We start from the raw sequence: 24,843 nt of genomic DNA, 5'->3' as shown, positions 1-24,843 counted from the left end.
ACTCTGTTGCCCTAGTAACAAGAGTTGAGAACGTAATAATGCTGCCGCCTTGTGGCTGTTTCCCACAACAGCAGCTTTAAACACAGTGCTAATGGTCGCTTAATAGTCACGAGGACTGCGGGGCTGTAAATGATACCTGCCCTCAAAAAATGTCCTGGGGTAGGGAATAGGCAAGAAATTTCAACACATGACAAAGTTTTCAAGAAGTCAATATGAGAGGGAAGTTGTACTCACTCTTTAAAAAAAAAAAGGAAAAGAAAAAAAAAGACACGCCTAAAGCTCAGTATAAGGAATTATTAGCTGCATGCAAATCCAACGTCCACAAAGGTTTCAGCTCACACCAGTCAAATGACCATCAGCAAAAATCTACAAACTATAAATGCTGAAGAGGTTTTAGGGAACTGTGTACCTTCTAGCTGCTGATGGGGTGTAAAGTGCTAACAGCACTAATGAAAACTGAATGCAGCTGCTTTAAAAGGTAAAAATTGAGCTACCGTATGATGCGGCAGGGCACCTTCTGGGCCTATAACCTAAGACCACCAGAATCGGAAAGACAGAGGCAGGCAAATGTGCACTGCAGCAATATTGAAAGAGCCAAGACATGGAAGCAAAAAAAAGCTCCATAAACAGATGAATGGACAAAGAAGAAGTGGTATATGTACAGAATGGAATATTAGCCACGAAAAAAAATAAAAGAATGGCATATGCAGCACCACGGATGAGCCTAGGGATAATCACACAACGTGAAGTAAGTCAGATTGCGAAAGACAAATGTTCTACGATATCACTTATGTTATCTGAAAATTCATAAAAATGAACATATTTCCATAGGGAAAGACAATCTCAGATGGAGAAGACAAACTTATGGTTAAGCCAAAGAAAAGGTGTGAGGAATGGACAAATTAGGATATTGGGGTTAACAAACATATACTAATACATATAAAATATATCATCCCCAAAGACCTATGGAATACCAAGAGTGGTCTATTCAACACTCTACAATAACCTACATGGAAAAGGACACAAAGATCAATAGATATATGTATATGTGTACATGAACAAGATTCTGTGCAGCTAGAACAAAAGACATTTTAAAATCCAATTTGCTCTGATAAAAATGAAAACTTAAAGACACAAACAAGAATTAAGGAGGCTAAAACTTATGGGGGTTTGTCCTGACACATTCCACTCTAATCTGCAACCTAAAAGCACAACTTGCAGCAAGGTTCTGTTTCCCTAGCAAGCAGAGTTGGCAACGTAGAAATGCTGCCACCTTAAGGCCGTTTCCTCAAACAGCAGCTTTAAATCCACTGCTAATGGTCACTAATATTCACAAGGACTGCAGGGCTGTAAATGACTCATGCCCTCAAAAACTGTCCTGGGGTAGGGAATGGCCAAAAAAATCCAAACGCGGCAAATTTTTCAAGAAGGAAATTTGAAGTTGTAAGTTTAGCTGAATCTTAAAAAAAAATGAAAAGGACATTGATACACGCAAAACATCAGGAATTATTAGACGCATGCAAATCCAATCTACACAAACGTATCACCTCACACCAGTCAGAATGACCATCAGCAAAACGTCAACAAACAATAGATGTTGAAGAAGTTGTGGAGAATAGCGTAACCTCTCGGTCTAAGTGGGATGTAAACTGGTAACCGCCAATAATAGGAACAGAATGGCAGTGCGTTGAAAGGTAAAAATTGAGTCCCCATATGATCCGGAAGGCCCACTATTGGGCCTGTCACCTGTGAAAGCCAGCATCAAAAAGACACAGGATGGAACATCGTGTATTGCAGCAGTATTTACAATAGCCAAGACATGGAAGCAACAAAAATGTCCATCATCAGATGAATGGACGAAAAAGTGGTCCATGTACACAATGCAATATTAGACACAGAAAAGAATGAAACAATGCCGTTTGCAGCACCATAGACGAGGCTACACACAATCACACAACTTGAAGTAAGTCAGAAAGCGAGAGACACATATCCTATGATATCACGTATAGGTCTTATGTAAAAATTGATAGGAATGAACCTATTTCCACAGAGAAGGACACTCACGTGTTCAGAAAACAAGCTTGTGCTTAACCAAATGGAAAGGTGTGAGGAATGTATAACGGAGGATATTGGGTTTAACAGACATATGCTAATACTTATAAAATATATAATCATCAGACATACCGAATACCAAGAGAGGTCTACACAACATTCTGTAATAATCTCTACGGAACAGGATCCAAACATGAAAAGATATATGAATCAATGAAAGACATTCTGTACACCTAGAACAAACACAACATTGCAATCAAATTTGCTCTGAGAAAAATGAAAATTAAACTGAGAATATCAACAACAAATAAGTAGACATAGTTTCTGGGGGTTTGCCCTGGCACATTCCACTCTACTTTACAACCTACAAACAGGACTTCCAGGAAGGCTGTGTTGCCCTAGTAACCAGAGTTGGGAATATAGAAATGCTGCCCCCTTGTGGCCGTTTCCTGCAACAGCAGCTTTAAATGCAGAACTAATGGTCATGTGATATTCACAATTACTACAGGGCTGTAAAGGACACCTGCCCTCAAAAAATGTCCTGGTGCAGGTAATGGCCACAGGAATTCAGAACATGGCAAATTTTTCAAGGAAACAATTTGAAGAGGTGAGTTTCTCTGTTTTACTTAAAAAAATGTAGATGAAAGCTCAATATCGGGAATTATTAGACGCATGCAAATCCAACCTACAAGAAGGTATCACCACCCAACATTCAAAATGCCATCAGTAAAAAGTCTACAAACAATAAATTCTGAAGGGGTTTTAGAGAACTGTGTACCCTCTAGTTGCTGGTGGGATGTAAACTGGTAACAGCCAGTAGTGAGAACAGAATGGGGGTGCGTTGAAAGGGAAAAATTTGAACTACCATATGATCTAGTAGGCCCACTGCTGGGCCTAATCCCTGAGAAGACCAGAATCCAAAAGACACAGGCTGGCAATCCTGCACTGCATCAATATTTAGCATTGCCAAGACTTGGAAGTAACCAAAATGTCCATCCACAGATGAATGCACAAAGAAGAAGTGGTCCATGTACACAATGCAATATTCGCCATGGAAAAGGATGAAACACTGCTCTTTGCAGCACCATAGATGAGCCTAGAGATAATCACAGAACATGAGGTAAGTCGGAAAGCAGCCGACAAATAACCTGTGATATCACTCCTAGCTGTTACCTAACAACTGACACGTATGAACATATTTCCACAGAGAAAGACTCTCACAGACTTAGAAAACAAACTATGGTTATCTAAAAGGAAAGGTGGGAGGAATGGATACATTAAGATTAGGGTTACCGTACGTATACAAATACATGTTAAACACACGTATCAAAAAGACCGACCATATACCAAGGGAGGTCTACTGAACGCTCTGTAATAATTTACACGGGGGCTTGCCTGGTGGCACCGTGGTTAAGAATCCACCTGCCAATGCAGGGGACACAGGTTCGATCCCTGGTTCGGGAAGGTCCCACATGCAGCAGAGCAACTAAGCCCGTGCACCACAACTAATGAGCCTACGCTCTGGAGCCCATGAGCCATAACTACTGAGCCCATGCGCCACAACTACTGAAGCCCACACGCCTAGAGCCCGTGCTCTGCAACAAGAGAAGCCACTGCAGTGAGAAGCCGGTGCACCGCAACGGAGAGTAGCCCCCGCTCACCGCAACTGGAGAAAGCCCACATGCAGCAACGAAGATCCAACTCAGCCAAAAATAAATAAATAAATAAAATAAATTTATTTAAAAAAATAATAGTAATTTACATGGGAAGAGGATCTGTACATGAGTAGATATATATAATGTTCAATTGAACCTGATTGTGCACACCCAGAACAAACACTATTCTGCTCATTACCCCAATTTAAAAAATTAAAACCACGAACAACAATTAATGAGACATAAAGTTATTGGGGTTTTCCCTGGCACATCCCATTCTAATTTACAACCTAGGAACACAACTTTCAGGAAGGCTCTGCTGCCCTAGTAACCAGACTTGGGAATGGAGAAATGCTGCCGCCTTGTGGCCGTTTCCCACAACAGCAGCTTTAAACACAGGGCTAAGGGTCACTTGAGATTCACAGTAATTGTAGGGCCGTAAATGACACGTGTCCTCAAAACATGTCCTGGGGTAGGTAATGGCCAAGAAAGTTCACAACACGGAAAATTTTTCAAGAAAACAATTTGAAGAGGTAAGTGTTACTCACTCGGTTGTTTTAAAAAAAGAAGAACATGGATAAAAGCTCAATATCAGGAATTATTGGTTGGATGCAAATCCAAACTACAAAAAGATTTCACCACCCAATATTCAAAATGCCATCCGTAAAAAGTCTACAAACAATGCATGCTGACGGGTTGGGGGAGAAATGCATACCCACTATGCTGTTGGTTGGATGTAAACTGGTAACAGCTAATCATGAGAACAGAACGGAGCTGCGTTTAAAAGGTAAAAATTGAGCTACCATATCATGCGGCCGATCCCCTAATGGGCCTATACCCTAAGAAGACCAGAATGGGAAAGGCACAGACAGGCAAACATGCCCTGCAGCAATATTTACAATAGCCAAGCCATGCAAGCAAACAAAATGTCCATCAACAGATAAATGGACAAAGAAGAAGTGGTATACGTACCGAATGGAATAGTAGCCTCGGGAAAAAAATGAAAAATGCCGTTTGCAGGACTACACATGAGCCTAGAAATAATCATAGTACGTTACGTAAGTCAAAAGGGAATGACAAATATCCTATGATATCATTTATACGTGTTATCCTAAGATTGCTCCCAATGAACATATTTCCACAGAAAAACACACTCACAGACTGATAAAACAAACTAATGGTTAACCAAAATGAAAGGTGGGAGGATGGATAAATTAGGATTATGGGGGTAGCATACATATACTAACGTATGTTAAATGTATATAAACATATAACATATAAACTATATGAATTATATAATCACCAATACATATAAAATATATCATGACAAAACACCTACCAAATACCAAGGGAGGTCTACTCAACATTCTGTAATAACATACATGGTAACAGGATCCGAAGATGAACAGACATATGTATGAATCATTGACCAGATTCTGTACAGCCAGACAATCACAACACTCTAATCAAATTTCCTCCGATAAGAAATATAAATTAAATTTAAAAAACGAACATAAGTAAGGAGACATAAACTTCTGGGGGCTTGTCCCAGCACATTCCACTCTAATTTACAACCGAGGAACACGACGTCCAGGAAGACTCTGTTGCCCTAGTAACAAGAGTTGAGAACGTAATAATGCTGCCGCCTTGTGGCTGTTTCCCACAACAGCAGCTTTAAACACAGTGCTAATGGTCGCTTAATAGTCACGAGGACTGCGGGGCTGTAAATGATACCTGCCCTCAAAAAATGTCCTGGGGTAGGGAATAGGCAAGAAATTTCAACACATGACAAAGTTTTCAAGAAGTCAATATGAGAGGGAAGTTGTACTCACTCTTTAAAAAAAAAAGGAAAAGAAAAAAAAAGACACGCCTAAAGCTCAGTATAAGGAATTATTAGCTGCATGCAAATCCAACGTCCACAAAGGTTTCAGCTCACACCAGTCAAATGACCATCAGCAAAAAGTCTACAAACTATAAATGCTGAAGAGGTTTTAGGGAACTGTGTACCTTCTAGCTGCTGATGGGGTGTAAAGTGCTAACAGCACTAATGAAAACTGAATGCAGCTGCTTTAAAAGGTAAAAATTGAGCTACCGTATGATGCAGCAGGGCACCTTCTGGGTCTATAACCTAAGACCACCAGAATCGGAAAGACAGAGGCAGGCAAATGTGCACTGCAGCAATATTGAAAGAGCCAAGACATGGAAGCAAAAAAAAGCTCCATAAACAGATGAATGGACAAAGAAGAAGTGGTATATGTACAGAATGGAATATTAGCCACGAAAAAAAATAAAAGAATGGCATATGCAGCACCACGGATGAGCCTAGAGATAATCACACAACGTGAAGTAAGTCAGATTGCGAAAGACAAATGTTCTACGATATCACTTATGTTATCTGAAAATTCATAAAAATGAACATATTTCCATAGGGAAAGACAATCTCAGATGGAGAAGACAAACTTATGGTTAAGCCAAAGAAAAGGTGTGAGGAATGGACAAATTAGGATATTGGGGTTAACAAACATATACTAATACATATAAAATATATCATCCCCAAAGACCTATGGAATACCAAGAGTGGTCTATTCAACACTCTACAATAACCTACATGGAAAAGGACACAAAGATCAATAGATATATGTATATGTGTACATGAACAAGATTCTGTGCAGCTAGAACAAAAGACATTTTAAAATCCAATTTGCTCTGATAAAAATGAAAACTTAAAGACACAAACAAGAATTAAGGAGGCTAAAACTTATGGGGGTTTGTCCTGACACATTCCACTCTAATCTGCAACCTAAAAGCACAACTTGCAGCAAGGTTCTGTTTCCCTAGCAAGCAGAGTTGGCAACGTAGAAATGCTGCCACCTTAAGGCCGTTTCCTCAAACAGCAGCTTTAAATCCACTGCTAATGGTCACTAATATTCACAAGGACTGCAGGGCTGTAAATGACTCATGCCCTCAAAAACTGTCCTGGGGTAGGGAATGGCCAAAAAAATCCAAACGCGGCAAATTTTTCAAGAAGGAAATTTGAAGTTGTAAGTTTAGCTGAATCTTAAAAAAAAATGAAAAGGACATTGATACACGCAAAACATCAGGAATTATTAGACGCATGCAAATCCAATCTACACAAACGTATCACCTCACACCAGTCAGAATGACCATCAGCAAAACGTCAACAAACAATAGATGTTGAAGAAGTTGTGGAGAATAGCGTAACCTCTCGGTCTAAGTGGGATGTAAACTGGTAACCGCCAATAATAGGAACAGAATGGCAGTGCGTTGAAAGGTAAAAATTGAGTCCCCATATGATCCGGAAGGCCCACTATTGGGCCTGTCACCTGTGAAAGCCAGCATCAAAAAGACACAGGATGGAACATCGTGTATTGCAGCAGTATTTACAATAGCCAAGACATGGAAGCAACAAAAATGTCCATCATCAGATGAATGGACGAAAAAGTGGTCCATGTACACAATGCAATATTAGACACAGAAAAGAATGAAACAATGCCGTTTGCAGCACCATAGACGAGGCTACAGACAATCACACAACTTGAAGTAAGTCAGAAAGCGAGAGACACATATCCTATGATATCACGTATAGGTCTTATGTAAAAATTGATAGGAATGAACCTATTTCCACAGAGAAGGACACTCACGTGTTCAGAAAACAAGCTTGTGCTTAACCAAACGGAAAGGTGTGAGGAATGTATAACGGAGGATATTGGGTTTAACAGACATATGCTAATACTTATAAAATATATAATCATCAGACATACCGAATACCAAGAGAGGTCTACACAACATTCTGTAATAATCTCTACGGAACAGGATCCAAACATGAAAAGATATATGAATCAATGAAAGACATTCTGTACACCTAGAACAAACACAACATTGCAATCAAATTTGCTCTGAGAAAAATGAAAATTAAACTGAGAATATCAACAACAAATAAGTAGACATAGTTTCTGGGGGTTTGTCCTGGCACATTCCACTCTACTTTACAACCTACAAACAGGACTTCCAGGAAGGCTGTGTTGCCCTAGTAACCAGAGTTGGGAATATAGAAATGCTGCCCCCTTGTGGCCGTTTCCTGCAACAGCAGCTTTAAATGCAGAACTAATGGTCCATGTGATATTCACAATTACTACAGGGCTGTAAAGGACACCTGCCCTCAAAAAATGTCCTGGTGCAGGTAATGGCCACAGGAATTCAGAACATGGCAAATTTTTCAAGGAAACATTTGAAGAGGTGAGTTTCTCTGTTTTACTTAAAAAAAAAAACGTAGATGAATGCTCAATATCGGGAATTATTAGACGCATGCAAATCCAACCTACAAAAAGGTATCACCACCCAACACTCAAAATGCCATCAGTAAAAAGTCTACAAACAATAAATTCTGAAGGGGTTTTAGAGAACTGTGTACCCTCTAGTTGCTGGTGGGATGTACACTGGTAACAGCCAGTAGTGAGAACAGAATGGAGGTGCGTTGAAAGGGAAATATTTGAACTACCATATGATCTAGTAGGCCCACTGCTGGGCCTAATCCCTGAGAAGACCAGAATCCAAAAGACACAGGCTGGCAATCCTGCACTGCATCAATATTTAGCATTGCCAAGACTTGGAAGTAACCAAAATGTCCATCCACAGATGAATGGCACAAAGAAGAAGTGGTCCATGTACACAATGCAATATTCGCCATGGAAAAGGATGAAACACTGCTCTTTGCAGCACCATAGATGAGCCTAGAGATAATCACAGAAACATGAGGTAAGTCGGAAAGCAGCCGACAAATAACCTGTGATATCACTCCTAGCTGTTACCTAACAACTGACACGTATGAACATATTTCCACAGAGAAAGACTCTCACAGACTTAGAAAACAAACTATGGTTATCTAAAAGGAAAGGTGGGAGGAATGGATACATTAAGATTAGGGTTACCGTACGTATACAAATACATATTAAACACAAGTATCAAAAAGACCGACCATATACCAAGGGAGGTCTACTGAACGCTCTGTAATAATTTACATGGCGGCTTGCCTGGTGGCACCGTGGTTAAGAATCCACCTGCCAATGCAGGGGACACAGGTTCGATCCCTGGTTCGGGAAGGTCCCACATGCAGCAGAGCAACTAAGCCCGTGCACCACAACTAATGAGCCTACGCTCTGGAGCCCATGAGCCATAACTACTGAGCCCATGCGCCACAACTACTGAAGCCCACACGCCTAGAGCCCGTGCTCCGCAACAAGAGAAGCCACTGCAGTGAGAAGCCGGTGCACCGCAATGGAGAGTAGCCCCCGCTCACCGCAACTGGACAAAGCCCACATGCAGCAACGAAGATCCAACTCAGCCAAAAATAAATAAATAAATAAATAAAATTTATTTAAAAAAATAATAGTAATTTACATGGGAAGAGGATCTGTACATGAGTAGATATATATAATGTTCAATTGAACCTGATTGTGCACACCCAGAACAAACACTATTCTGCTCATTACCCCAATTTAAAAATTAAAACCACGAACAACAATTAATGAGACATAAAGTTATTGGGGTTTCCCTGGCACATCCCATTCTAATTTACAACCTAGGAACACAACTTTCAGGAAGGCTCTGCTGCCCTAGTAACCAGACTTGGGAATGGAGAAATGCTGCCGCCTTGTGGCCGTTTCCCACAACAGCAGCTTAAACACAGGGCTAAGGGTCACTTGAGATTCACAGTAATTGTAGGGCCGTAAATGACACGTGTCCTCAAAACATGTCCTGGGGTAGGTAATGGCCAAGAAAGTTCACAACACGAAATTTTTCAAGAAAACAATTTGAAGAGGTAAGTGTTACTCACTCGGTTGTTTTAAAAAAGAAGAACATGGATAAAAGCTCAATATCAGGAATTATTGGTTGGATGCAAATCCAAACTACAAAAAGATTTCACCACCCAATATTCAAAATGCCATCCGTAAAAAGTCTACAAACAATGCATGCTGACGGGTTGGGGGAGAAATGCATACCCACTATGCTGTTGGTTGGATGTAAACTGGTAACAGCTAATCATGAGAACAGAACGGAGCTGCGTTTAAAAGGTAAAAATTGAGCTACCATATCATGCGGCCGATCCCCTAATGGGCCTATACCCTAAGAAGACCAGAATGGGAAAGGCACAGACAGGCAAACATGCCCTGCAGCAATATTTACAATAGCCAAGCCATGCAAGCAAACAAAATGTCCATCAACAGATAAATGGACAAAGAAGAAGTGGTATACGTACCGAATGGAATAGTAGCCTCGGGAAAAAAATGAAAAATGCCGTTTGCAGGACTACACATGAGCCTAGAAATAATCATAGTACGTTACGTAAGTCAAAAGGGAATGACAAATATCCTATGATATCATTTATACGTGTTATCCTAAGATTGCTCCCAATGAACATATTTCCACAGAAAAACACACTCACAGACTGATAAAACAAACTAATGGTTAACCAAAATGAAAGGTGGGAGGATGGATAAATTAGGATTATGGGGTAGCATACATATACTAACGTATGTTAAATGTATATAAACATATAACATATAAACTATATGAATTATATAATCACCAATACATATAAAATATATCATGACAAAACACCTACCAAATACCAAGGGAGGTCTACTCAACATTCTGTAATAACATACATGGTAGACAGGATCCGAAGATGAACAGACATATGTATGAATCATTGACCAGATTCTGTACAGCCAGACAATCACAACACTCTAATCAAATTTCCTCCGATAAGAAATATAAATTAAATTTAAAAAACGAACATAAGTAAGGAGACATAAACTTCTGGGGGCTTGTCCCAGCACATTCCACTCTAATTTACAACCGAGGAACACGACGTCCAGGAAGACTCTGTTGCCCTAGTAACAAGAGTTGAGAACGTAATAATGCTGCCGCCTTGTGGCTGTTTCCCACAACAGCAGCTTTAAACACAGTGCTAATGGTCGCTTAATAGTCACGAGGACTGCGGGCTGTAAATGATACCTGCCCTCAAAAAATGTCCTGGGGTAGGGAATAGGCAAGAAATTTCAACACATGACAAAGTTTTCAAGAAGTCAATATGAGAGGGAAGTTGTACTCACTCTTTAAAAAAAAAAGGAAAAGGAAAAAAAAGACACGCTTAAAGCTCAGTATAAGGAATTATTAGCTGCATGCAAATCCAACGTCCACAAAGGTTTCAGCTCACACCAGTCAAATGACCATCAGCAAAATGTCTACAAACTATAAATGCTGAAGAGGTTTTAGGGAACTGTTGTACCTTCTAGCTGCTGATGGGTGTAAAGTGCTAACAGCACTAATGAAAACTGAATGCAGCTGCTTTAAAAGGTAAAAATTGAGCTACCGTATGATGCGGCAGGGCACCTTCTGGGCCTATAACCTAAGACCACCAGAATCGGAAAGACAGAGGCAGGCAAATGTGCACTGCAGCAATATTGAAAGAGCCAAGACATGGAAGCAAAAAAAAGCTCCATAAACAGATGAATGGACAAAGAAGAAGTGGTATATGTACAGAATGGAATATTAGCCACGAAAAAAATAAAAGAATGGCATATGCAGCACCACGGATGAGCCTAGGGATAATCACACAACGTGAAGTAAGTCAGATTGCGAAAGACAAATGTTCTACGATATCACTTATGTTATCTGAAAATTCATAAAAATGGAACATATTTCCATAGGGAAAGACAATCTCAGATGGAGAAGACAAACTATGGTTAAGCCAAAGAAAAGGTGTGAGGAATGGACAAATTAGGATATTGGGGGTTAACAAACATATACTAATACATATAAAATATATCATCCCCAAAGACCTATGGAATACCAAGAGTGGTCTATTCAACACTCTACAATAACCTACATGGAAAAGGACACAAAGATCAATAGATATATGTATATGTGTACATGAACAAGATTCTGTGCAGCTAGAACAAAAGACATTTTAAAATCAATTTGCTCTGATAAAAATGAAAACTTAAAGACACAAACAGAATTAAGGAGGCTAAAACTTATGGGGTTTGTCCTGACACATTCCACTCTAATCTGCAACCTAAAAGCACAACTTGCAGCAAGGTTCTGTTTCCCTAGCAAGCAGAGTTGGCAACGTAGAAATGCTGCCACCTTAAGGCCGTTTCCTCAAACAGCAGCTTTAAATCCACTGCTAATGGTCACTAATATTCACAAGGACTGCAGGGGCTGTAAATGACTCATGCCTCAAAAACTGTCCTGGGGTAGGGAATGGCCAAAAAAATCCAAACGCGGCAAATTTTTCAAGAAGGAAATTGAAGTTGTAAGTTTAGCTGAATCTTAAAAAAAATGAAAAGGACATTGATACACGCAAAACATCAGGAATTATTAGACGCATGCAAATCCAATCTACACAAACGTATCACCTCACACCAGTCAGAATGACCATCAGCAAAACGTCAACAAACAATAGATGTTGAAGAAGTTGTGGAGAATAGCGTAACCTCTCGTCTAAGTGGGATGTAAACTGGTAACCGCCAATAATAGGAACAGAATGGCAGTGCGTTGAAAGGTAAAAATTGAGTCCCCATATGATCGGAAGGCCCACTATTGGGCCTGTCACCTGTGAAAGCCAGCATCAAAAAGACACAGGATGGAACATCGTGTATTGCAGCAGTATTACAATAGCCAAGACATGGAAGCACAAAAATGTCCATCATCAGATGAATGGACGAAAAAGTGGTCCATGTACACAATGCAATATTAGACACAGAAAAGAATGAAACAATGCCGTTTGCAGCACCATAGACGAGGCTACAGACAATCACACAACTTGAAGTAAGTCAGAAAGCGAGAGACACATATCCTATGATATCACGTATAGGTCTTATGTAAAAATTGATAGGAATGAACCTATTTCCACAGAGAAGGATTTCCACAGAGAAGGACACTCACGTGTTCAGAAAACAAGCTTGTGCTTAACCAAACGGAAAGGTGTGAGGAATGTATAACGGAGGATATTGGGTTTAACAGACATATGCTAATACTTATAAAATATATAATCATCAGACATACCGAATACCAAGAGAGGTCTACACAACATTCTGTAATAATCTCTACGGAACAGGATCCAAACATGAAAAGATATATGAATCAATGAAAGACATTCTGTACACCTAGAACAAACACAACATTGCAATCCAATTTGCTCTGAGAAAAATGAAAATTAAACTGAGAATATCAACAACAAATAAGTAGACATAGTTTCTGGGGGTTTGTCCTGGCACATTCCACTCTACTTTACAACCTACAAACAGGACTTCCAGGAAGGCTGTGTTGCCCTAGTAACCAGAGTTGGGAATATAGAAATGCTGCCCCCTTGTGGCCGTTTCCTGCAACAGCAGCTTTAAATGCAGAACTAATGGTCATGTGATATTCACAATTACTACAGGGCTGTAAAGGACACCTGCCCTCAAAAAATGTCCTGGTGCAGGTAATGGCCACAGGAATTCAGAACATGGCAAATTTTTCAAGGAAACAATTTGAAGAGGTGAGTTTCTCTGTTTTACTTAAAAAAAAAAAAACGTAGATGAAAGCTCAATATCGGGAATTATTAGACGCATGCAAATCCAACCTACAAAAAGGTATCACCACCCAACACTCAAAATGCCATCAGTAAAAAGTCTACAAACAATAAATTCTGAAGGGGTTTTAGAGAACTGTGTACCCTCTAGTTGCTGGTGGGATGTACACTGGTAACAGCCAGTAGTGAGAACAGAATGGAGGTGCGTTGAAAGGGAAAAATTTGAACTACCATATGATCTAGTAGGCCCACTGCTGGGCCTAATCCCTGAGAAGACCAGAATCCAAAAGACACAGGCTGGCAATCCTGCACTGCATCAATATTTAGCATTGCCAAGACTTGGAAGTAACCAAAATGTCCATCCACAGATGAATGCACAAAGAAGAAGTGGTCCATGTACACAATGCAATATTCGCCATGGAAAAGGATGAAACACTGCTCTTTGCAGCACCATAGATGAGCCTAGAGATAATCACAGAACATGAGGTAAGTCGGAAAGCAGCCGACAAATAACCTGTGATATCACTCCTAGCTGTTACCTAACAACTGACACGTATGAACATATTTCCACAGAGAAAGACTCTCACAGACTTAGAAAACAAACTATGGTTATCTAAAAGGAAAGGTGGGAGGAATGGATACATTAAGATTAGGGTTACCGTACGTATACAAATACATATTAAACACACGTATCAAAAAGACCGACCATATACCAAGGGAGGTCTACTGAACGCTCTGTAATAATTTACACGGGGGCTTGCCTGGTGGCACCGTGGTTAAGAATCCACCTGCCAATGCAGGGGACACAGGTTCGATCCCTGGTTCGGGAAGGTCCCACATGCAGCAGAGCAACTAAGCCCGTGCACCACAACTAATGAGCCTACGCTCTGGAGCCCATGAGCCATAACTACTGAGCCCATGCGCCACAACTACTGAAGCCCACACGCCTAGAGCCCGTGCTCCGCAACAAGAGAAGCCACTGCAGTGAGAAGCCGGTGCACCGCAACGGAGAGTAGCCCCCGCTCACCGCAACTGGAGAAAGCCCACATGCAGCAACGAAGATCCAACTCAGCCAAAAATAAATAAATAAATAAAATAAATTTATTTAAAAAAATAATAGTAATTTACATGGGAAGAGGATCTGTACATGAGTAGATATATATAATGTTCAATTGAACCTGATTGTGCACACCCAGAACAAACACTATTCTGCTCATTACCCCAATTTAAAAAATTAAAACCACGAACAACAATTAATGAGACATAAAGTTATTGGGGTTTTCCCTGGCACATCCCATTCTAATTTACAACCTAGGAACACAACTTTCAGGAAGGCTCTGCTGCCCTAGTAACCAGACTTGGGAATGGAGAAATGCTGCCGCCTTGTGGCCGTTTCCCACAACAGCAGCTTTAAACACAGGGCTAAGGGTCACTTGAGATTCACAGTAATTGTAGGGCCGTAAATGACACGTGTCCTCAAAACATGTCCTGGGGTAGGTAATGGCCAAGAAAGTTCACAACACGGAAAATTTTTCAAGAAAACAATTTGAAGAGGTAAGTGTTACTCACTCGGTTGTTTTAAAAAAAAAGAAGAACATGGATAAAAGCTCAATATCAGGAATTATTGGTTGGATGCAAATCCAAACTACAAAAAGATTTCACCACCCAATATTCAAAATGCCATCCGTAAAAAGTCTACAAACAATGCATGCTGACGGGTTGGGGGAGAAATGCATACCCACTATGCTGTTGGTTGGATGTAAACTGGTAACAGCTAATCATGAGAACAGAACGGAGCTGCGTTTAAAAGGTAAAAATTGAGCTACCATATCATGCGGCCGATCCCCTAATGGGCCTATACCCTAAGAAGACCAGAATGGGAAAGGCACAGACAGGCAAACATGCCCTGCAGCAATATTTACAATAGCCAAGCCATGCAAGCAAACAAAATGTCCATCAACAGATAAATGGACAAAGAAGAAGTGGTATACGTACCGAATGGAATAGTAGCCTCGGGAAAAAAATGAAAAATGCCGTTTGCAGGACTACACATGAGCCTAGAAATAATCATAGTACGTTACGTAAGTCAAAAGGGAATGACAAATATCCTATGATATCATTTATACGTGTTATCCTAAGATTGCTCCCAATGAACATATTTCCACAGGAAAACACACTCACAGACTGATAAAACAAACTAATGGTTAACCAAAATGAAAGGTGGGAGGATGGATAAATTAGGATTATGGGGGTAGCATACATATACTAACGTATGTTAAATGTATATAAACATATAACATATAAACTATATGAATTATATAATCACCAATACATATAAAATATATCATGACAAAACACCTACCAAATACCAAGGGAGGTCTACTCAACATTCTGTAATAACATACATGGTAACAGGATCCGAAGATGAACAGACATATGTATGAATCATTGACCAGATTCTGTACAGCCAGACAATCACAACACTCTAATCAAATTTCCTCCGATAAGAAATATAAATTAAATTTAAAAAACGAACATAAGTAAGGAGACATAAACTTCTGGGGGCTTGTCCCAGCACATTCCACTCTAATTTACAACCGAGGAACACGACGTCCAGGAAGACTCTGTTGCCCTAGTAACAAGAGTTGAGAACGTAATAATGCTGCCGCCTTGTGGCTGTTTCCCACAACAGCAGCTTTAAACACAGTGCTAATGGTCGCTTAATAGTCACGAGGACTGCGGGGCTGTAAATGATACCTGCCCTCAAAAAATGTCCTGGGGTAGGGAATAGGCAAGAAATTTCAACACATGACAAAGTTTTCAAGAAGTCAATATGAGAGGGAAGTTGTACTCACTCTTTAAAAAAAAAAAGGAAAAGAAAAAAAAAGACATGCCTAAAGCTCAGTATAAGGAATTATTAGCTGCATGCAAATCCAACGTCCACAAAGGTTTCAGCTCACACCAGTCAAATGACCATCAGCAAAAAGTCTACAAACTATAAATGCTGAAGAGGTTTTAGGGAACTGTGTACCTTCTAGCTGCTGATGGGGTGTAAAGTGCTAACAGCACTAATGAAAACTGAATGCAGCTGCTTTAAAAGGTAAAAATTGAGCTACCGTATGATGCGGCAGGGCACCTTCTGGGCCTATAACCTAAGACCACCAGAATCGGAAAGACAGAGGCAGGCAAATGTGCACTGCAGCAATATTGAAAGAGCCAAGACATGGAAGCAAAAAAAAGCTCCATAAACAGATGAATGGACAAAGAAGAAGTGGTATATGTACAGAATGGAATATTAGCCACGAAAAAAAATAAAAGAATGGCATATGCAGCACCACGGATGAGCCTAGAGATAATCACACAACGTGAAGTAAGTCAGATTGCGAAAGACAAATGTTCTACGATATCACTTATGTTATCTGAAAATTCATAAAAATGAACATATCTCCATAGGGAAAGACAATCTCAGATGGAGAAGACAAACTTATGGTTAAGCCAAAGAAAAGGTGTGAGGAATGGACAAATTAGGATATTGGGGTTAACAAACATATACTAATACATATAAAATATATCATCCCCAAAGACCTATGGAATACCAAGAGTGGTCTATTCAACACTCTACAATAACCTACATGGAAAAGGACACAAAGATCAATAGATATATGTATATGTGTACATGAACAAGATTCTGTGCAGCTAGAACAAAAGACATTTTAAAATCCAATTTGCTCTGATAAAAATGAAAACTTAAAGACACAAACAAGAATTAAGGAGGCTAAAACTTATGGGGGTTTGTCCTGACACATTCCACTCTAATCTGCAACCTAAAAGCACAACTTGCAGCAAGGTTCTGTTTCCCTAGCAAGCAGAGTTGGCAACGTAGAAATGCTGCCACCTTAAGGCCGTTTCCTCAAACAGCAGCTTTAAATCCACTGCTAATGGTCACTAATATTCACAAGGACTGCAGGGCTGTAAATGACTCATGCCCTCAAAAACTGTCCTGGGGTAGGGAATGGCCAAAAAAATCCAAACGCGGCAAATTTTTCAAGAAGGAAATTTGAAGTTGTAAGTTTAGCTGAATCTTAAAAAAAAATGAAAAGGACATTGATACACGCAAAACATCAGGAATTATTAGACGCATGCAAATCCAATCTACACAAACGTATCACCTCACACCAGTCAGAATGACCATCAGCAAAACGTCAACAAACAATAGATGTTGAAGAAGTTGTGGAGAATAGCGTAACCTCTCGGTCTAAGTGGGATGTAAACTGGTAACCGCCAATAATAGGAACAGAATGGCAGTGCGTTGAAAGGTAAAAATTGAGTCCCCATATGATCCGGAAGGCCCACTATTGGGCCTGTCACCTGTGAAAGCCAGCATCAAAAAGACACAGGATGGAACATCGTGTATTGCAGCAGTATTTACAATAGCCAAGACATGGAAGCAACAAAAATGTCCATCATCAGATGAATGGACGAAAAAGTGGTCCATGTACACAATGCAATATTAGACACAGAAAAGAATGAAACAATGCCGTTTGCAGCACCATAGACGAGGCTACACACAATCACACAACTTGAAGTAAGTCAGAAAGCGAGAGACACATATCCTATGATATCACGTATAGGTCTTATGTAAAAATTGATAGGAATGAACCTATTTCCACAGAGAAGGACACTCACGTGTTCAGAAAACAAGCTTGTGCTTAACCAAACGGAAAGGTGTGAGGAATGTATAACGGAGGATATTGGGTTTAACAGACATATGCTAATACTTATAAAATATATAATCATCAGACATACCGAATACCAAGAGAGGTCTACACAACATTCTGTAATAATCTCTACGGAACAGGATCCAAACATGAAAAGATATATGAATCAATGAAAGACATTCTGTACACCTAGAACAAACACAACATTGCAATCCAATTTGCTCTGAGAAAAATGAAAATTAAACTGAGAATATCAACAACAAATAAGTAGACATAGTTTCTGGGGGTTTGTCCTGGCACATTCCACTCTACTTTACAACCTACAAACAGGACTTCCAGGAAGGCTGTGTTGCCCTAGTAACCAGAGTTGGGAATATAGAAATGCTGCCCCCTTGTGGCCGTTTCCTGCAACAGCAGCTTTAAATGCAGAACTAATGGTCATGTGATATTCACAATTACTACAGGGCTGTAAAGGACACCGGCCCTCAAAAAATGTCCTGGTGCAGGTAATGGCCACAGGAATTGAGAACATGGCAAATTTTTCAAGGAAACAATTTGAAGAGGTGAGTTTCTCTGTTTTACTTAAAAAAAAAAAACGTAGATGAAAGCTCAATATCGGGAATTATTAGACGCATGCAAATCCAACCTACAAAAAGGTATCACCACCCAACACTCAAAATGCCATCAGTAAAAAGTCTACAAACAATAAATTCTGAAGGGGTTTTAGAGAACTGTGTACCCTCTAGTTGCTGGTGGGATGTACACTGGTAACAGCCAGTAGTGAGAACAGAATGGAGGTGCGTTGAAAGGGAAAAATTTGAACTACCATATGGTCTAGTAGGCCCACTGCTGGGCCTAATCCCTGAGAAGACCAGAATCCAAAAGACACAGGCTGGCAATCCTGCACTGCATCAATATTTAGCATTGCCAAGACTTGGAAGTAACCAAAATGTCCATCCACAGATGAATGCACAAAGAAGAAGTGGTCCATGTACACAATGCAATATTCGCCATGGAAAAGGATGAAACACTGCTCTTTGCAGCACCATAGATGAGCCTAGAGATAATCACAGAACATGAGGTAAGTCGGAAAGCAGCCGACAAATAACCTGTGATATCACTCCTAGCTGTTACCTAACAACTGACACGTATGAACATATTTCCACAGAGAAAGACTCTCACAGACTTAGAAAACAAACTATGGTTATCTAAAAGGAAAGGTGGGAGGAATGGATACATTAAGATTAGGGTTACCGTACGTATGCAAATACATATTAAACACACGTATCAAAAAGACCGACCATATACCAAGGGAGGTCTACTGAACGCTCTGTAATAATTTACACGGGGGCTTGCCTGGTGGCACCGTGGTTAAGAATCCACCTGCCAATGCAGGGGACACAGGTTCGATCCCTGGTTCGGGAAGGTCCCACATGCAGCAGAGCAACTAAGCCCGTGCACCACAACTAATGAGCCTACGCTCTGGAGCCCATGAGCCATAACTACTGAGCCCATGCGCCACAACTACTGAAGCCCACACGCCTAGAGCCCGTGCTCCGCAACAAGAGAAGCCACTGCAGTGAGAAGCCGGTGCACCGCAACGGAGAGTAGCCCCCGCTCACCGCAACTGGAGAAAGCCCACATGTAGCAACGAAGATCCAACTCAGCCAAAAATAAATAAATAAATAAAATAAATTTATTTAAAAAAATAATAGTAATTTACATGGGAAGAGGATCTGTACATGAGTAGATATATATAATGTTCAATTGAACCTGATTGTGCACACCCAGAACAAACACTATTCTGCTCATTACCCCAATTTAAAAAATTAAAACCACGAACAACAATTAATGAGACATAAAGTTATTGGGGTTTTCCCTGGCACATCCCATTCTAATTTACAACCTAGGAACACAACTTTCAGGAAGGCTCTGCTGCCCTAGTAACCAGACTTGGGAATGGAGAAATGCTGCCGCCTTGTGGCCGTTTCCCACAACAGCAGCTTTAAACACAGGGCTAAGGGTCACTTGAGATTCACAGTAATTGTAGGGCCGTAAATGACACGTGTCCTCAAAACATGTCCTGGGGTAGGTAATGGCCAAGAAAGTTCACAACACGGAAAATTTTTCAAGAAAACAATTTGAAGAGGTAAGTGTTACTCACTCGGTTGTTTTAAAAAAAGAAGAACATGGATAAAAGCTCAATATCAGGAATTATTGGTTGGATGCAAATCCAAACTACAAAAAGATTTCACCACCCAATATTCAAAATGCCATCCGTAAAAAGTCTACAAACAATGCATGCTGACGGGTTGGGGGAGAAATGCATACCCACTATGCTGTTGGTTGGATGTAAACTGGTAACAGCTAATCATGAGAACAGAACGGAGCTGCGTTTAAAAGGTAAAAATTGAGCTACCATATCATGCGGCCGATCCCCTAATGGGCCTATACCCTAAGAAGACCAGAATGGGAAAGGCACAGACAGGCAAACATGCCCTGCAGCAATATTTACAATAGCCAAGCCATGCAAGCAAACAAAATGTCCATCAACAGATAAATGGACAAAGAAGAAGTGGTATACGTACCGAATGGAATAGTAGCCTCGGGAAAAAAATGAACAATGCCGTTTGCAGGACTACACATGAGCCTAGAAATAATCATAGTACGTTACGTAAGTCAAAAGGGAATGACAAATATCCTATGATATCATTTATACGTGTTATCCTAAGATTGCTCCCAATGAACATATTTCCACAGAAAAACACACTCACAGACTGATAAAACAAACTAATGGTTAACCAAAATGAAAGGTGGGAGGATGGATAAATTAGGATTATTAGGAAATTAGCATACATATACTAACATATGTTAAATGTATATAAACATATAACATATAAACTATATGAATTATATAATCACCAATACATATAAAATATATCATGACAAAACACCTACCAAATACCAAGGGAGGTCTACTCAACATTCTGTAATAACATACATGATAACAGGATCCGAAGATGAACAGACATATGTATGAATCATTGACCAGATTCTGTACAGCCAGACAATCACAACACTCTAATCAAATTTCCTCCGATAAGAAATATAAATTAAATTTAAAAAACGAACATAAGTAAGGAGACATAAACTTCTGGGGGCTTGTCCCAGCACATTCCACTCTAATTTACAACCGAGGAACACGACGTCCAGGAAGACTCTGTTGCCCTAGTAACAAGAGTTGAGAACGTAATAATGCTGCCGCCTTGTGGCTGTTTCCCACAACAGCAGCTTTAAACACAGTGCTAATGGTCGCTTAATAGTCACGAGGACTGCGGGGCTGTAAATGATACCTGCCCTCAAAAAATGTCCTGGGGTAGGGAATAGGCAAGAAATTTCAACACATGACAAAGTTTTCAAGAAGTCAATATGAGAGGGAAGTTGTACTCACTCTTTAAAAAAAAAAAGGAAAAGGAAAAAAAAGACATGCCTAAAGCTCAGTATAAGGAATTATTAGCTGCATGCAAATCCAACGTCCACAAAGGTTTCAGCTCACACCAGTCAAATGACCATCAGCAAAAAGTCTACAAACTATAAATGCTGAAGAGGTTTTAGGGAACTGTGTACCTTCTAGCTGCTGATGGGGTGTAAAGTGCTAACAGCACTAATGAAAACTGAATGCAGCTGCTTTAAAAGGTAAAAATTGAGCTACCGTATGATGCGGCAGGGCACCTTCTGGGCCTATAACCTAAGACCACCAGAATCGGAAAGACAGAGGCAGGCAAATGTGCACTGCAGCAATATTGAAAGAGCCAAGACATGGAAGCAAAAAAAAGCTCCATAAACAGATGAATGGACAAAGAAGAAGTGGTATATGTACAGAATGGAATATTAGCCACGAAAAAAAATAAAAGAATGGCATATGCAGCACCACGGATGAGCCTAGAGATAATCACACAACGTGAAGTAAGTCAGATTGCGAAAGACAAATGTTCTACGATATCACTTATGTTATCTGAAAATTCATAAAAATGAACATATCTCCATAGGGAAAGACAATCTCAGATGGAGAAGACAAACTTATGGTTAAGCCAAAGAAAAGGTGTGAGGAATGGACAAATTAGGATATTGGGGTTAACAAACATATACTAATACATATAAAATATATCATCCCCAAAGACCTATGGAATACCAAGAGTGGTCTATTCAACACTCTACAATAACCTACATGGAAAAGGACACAAAGATCAATAGATATATGTATATGTGTACATGAACAAGATTCTGTGCAGCTAGAACAAAAGACATTTTAAAATCCAATTTGCTCTGATAAAAATGAAAACTTAAAGACACAAACAAGAATTAAGGAGGCTAAAACTTATGGGGGTTTGTCCTGACACATTCCACTCTAATCTGCAACCTAAAAGCACAACTTGCAGCAAGGTTCTGTTTCCCTAGCAAGCAGAGTTGCCAACGTAGAAATGCTGCCACCTTAAGGCCGTTTCCTCAAACAGCAGCTTTAAATCCACTGCTAATGGTCACTAATATTCACAAGGACTGCAGGGCTGTAAATGACTCATGCCCTCAAAAACTGTCCTGGGGTAGGGAATGGCCAAAAAAATCCAAACGCGGCAAATTTTTCAAGAAGGAAATTTGAAGTTGTCAGTTTAGCTGAATCTTAAAAAAAAATGAAAAGGACATTGATACACGCAAAACATCAGGAATTATTAGACGCATGCAAATCCAATCTACACAAACGTATCACCTCACACCAGTCAGAATGACCATCAGCAAAACGTCAACAAACAATAGATGCTGAAGAAGTTGTGGAGAATAGCGTAACCTCTCGGTCTAAGTGGGATGTAAACTGGTAACCGCCAATAATAGGAACAGAATGGCAGTGCGTTGAAAGGTAAAAATTGAGTCCCCATATGATCCGGAAGGCCCACTATTGGGCCTGTCACCTGTGAAAGCCAGCATCAAAAAGACACAGGATGGAACATCGTGTATTGCAGCAGTATTTACAATAGCCAAGACATGGAAGCAACAAAAATGTCCATCATCAGATGAATGGACGAAAAAGTGGTCCATGTACACAATGCAATATTAGACACAGAAAAGAATGAAACAATGCCGTTTGCAGCACCATAGACGAGGCTACACACAATCACACAACTTGAAGTAAGTCAGAAAGCGAGAGACACATATCCTATGATATCACGTATAGGTCTTATGTAAAAATTGATAGGAATGAACCTATTTCCACAGAGAAGGACACTCACGTGTTCAGAAAACAAGCTTGTGCTTAACCAAACGGAAAGGTGTGAGGAATGTATAACGGAGGATATTGGGTTTAACAGACATATGCTAATACTTATAAAATATATAATCATCAGACATACCGAATACCAAGAGAGGTCTACACAACATTCTGTAATAATCTCTACGGAACAGGATCCAAACATGAAAAGATATATGAATCAATGAAAGACATTCTGTACACCTAGAACAAACACCACATTGCAATCAAATTTGCTCTGAGAAAAATGAAAATTAAACTGAGAATATCAACAACAAATAAGTAGACATAGTTTCTGGGGGTTTGCCCTGGCACATTCCACTCTACTTTACAACCTACAAACAGGACTTCCAGGAAGGCTGTGTTGCCCTAGTAACCAGAGTTGGGAATATAGAAATGCTGCCCCCTTGTGGCCGTTTCCTGCAACAGCAGCTTTAAATGCAGAACTAATGGTCATGTGATATTCACAATTACTACAGGGCTGTAAAGGACACCTGCCCTCAAAAAATGTCCTGGTGCAGGTAATGGCCACAGGAATTCAGAACATGGCAAATTTTTCAAGGAAACAATTTGAAGAGGTGAGTTTCTCTGTTTTACTTAAAAAAAAAAACGTAGATGAAAGCTCAATATCGGGAATTATTAGACGCATGCAAATCCAACCTACAAAAAGGTATCACCACCCAACACTCAAAATGCCATCAGTAAAAAGTCTACAAACAATAAATTCTGAAGGGGTTTTAGAGAACTGTGTACCCTCTAGTTGCTGGTGGGATGTACACTGGTAACAGCCAGTAGTGAGAACAGAATGGAGGTGCGTTGAAAGGGAAAAATTTGAACTACCATATGATCTAGTAGGCCCACTGCTGGGCCTAATCCCTGAGAAGACCAGAATCCAAAAGACACAGGCTGGCAATCCTGCACTGCATCAATATTTAGCATTGCCAAGACTTGGAAGTAACCAAAATGTCCATCCACAGATGAATGCACAAAGAAGAAGTGGTCCATGTACACAATGCAATATTCGCCATGGAAAAGGATGAAACACTGCTCTTTGCAGCACCATAGATGAGCCTAGAGATAATCACAGAACATGAGGTAAGTCGGAAAGCAGCCGACAAATAACCTGTGATATCACTCCTAGCTGTTACCTAACAACTGACACGTATGAACATATTTCCACAGAGAAAGACTCTCACAGACTTAGAAAACAAACTATGGTTATCTAAAAGGAAAGGTGGGAGGAATGGATACATTAAGATTAGGGTTACCGTACGTATGCAAATACATATTAAACACACGTATCAAAAAGACCGACCATATACCAAGGGAGGTCTACTGAACGCTCTGTAATAATTTACACGGGGGCTTGCCTGGTGGCACCGTGGTTAAGAATCCACCTGCCAATGCAGGGGACACAGGTTCGATCCCTGGTTCGGGAAGGTCCCACATGCAGCAGAGCAACTAAGCCCGTGCACCACAACTAATGAGCCTACGCTCTGGAGCCCATGAGCCATAACT

This window comes from Eubalaena glacialis, chromosome 7 (assembly GCF_028564815.1).
Source record: "Eubalaena glacialis isolate mEubGla1 chromosome 7, mEubGla1.1.hap2.+ XY, whole genome shotgun sequence".
In the NCBI taxonomy this organism is placed as follows: domain Eukaryota; kingdom Metazoa; phylum Chordata; class Mammalia; order Artiodactyla; family Balaenidae; genus Eubalaena; species Eubalaena glacialis.
This window is presented reverse-complemented; position numbering follows the sequence as displayed.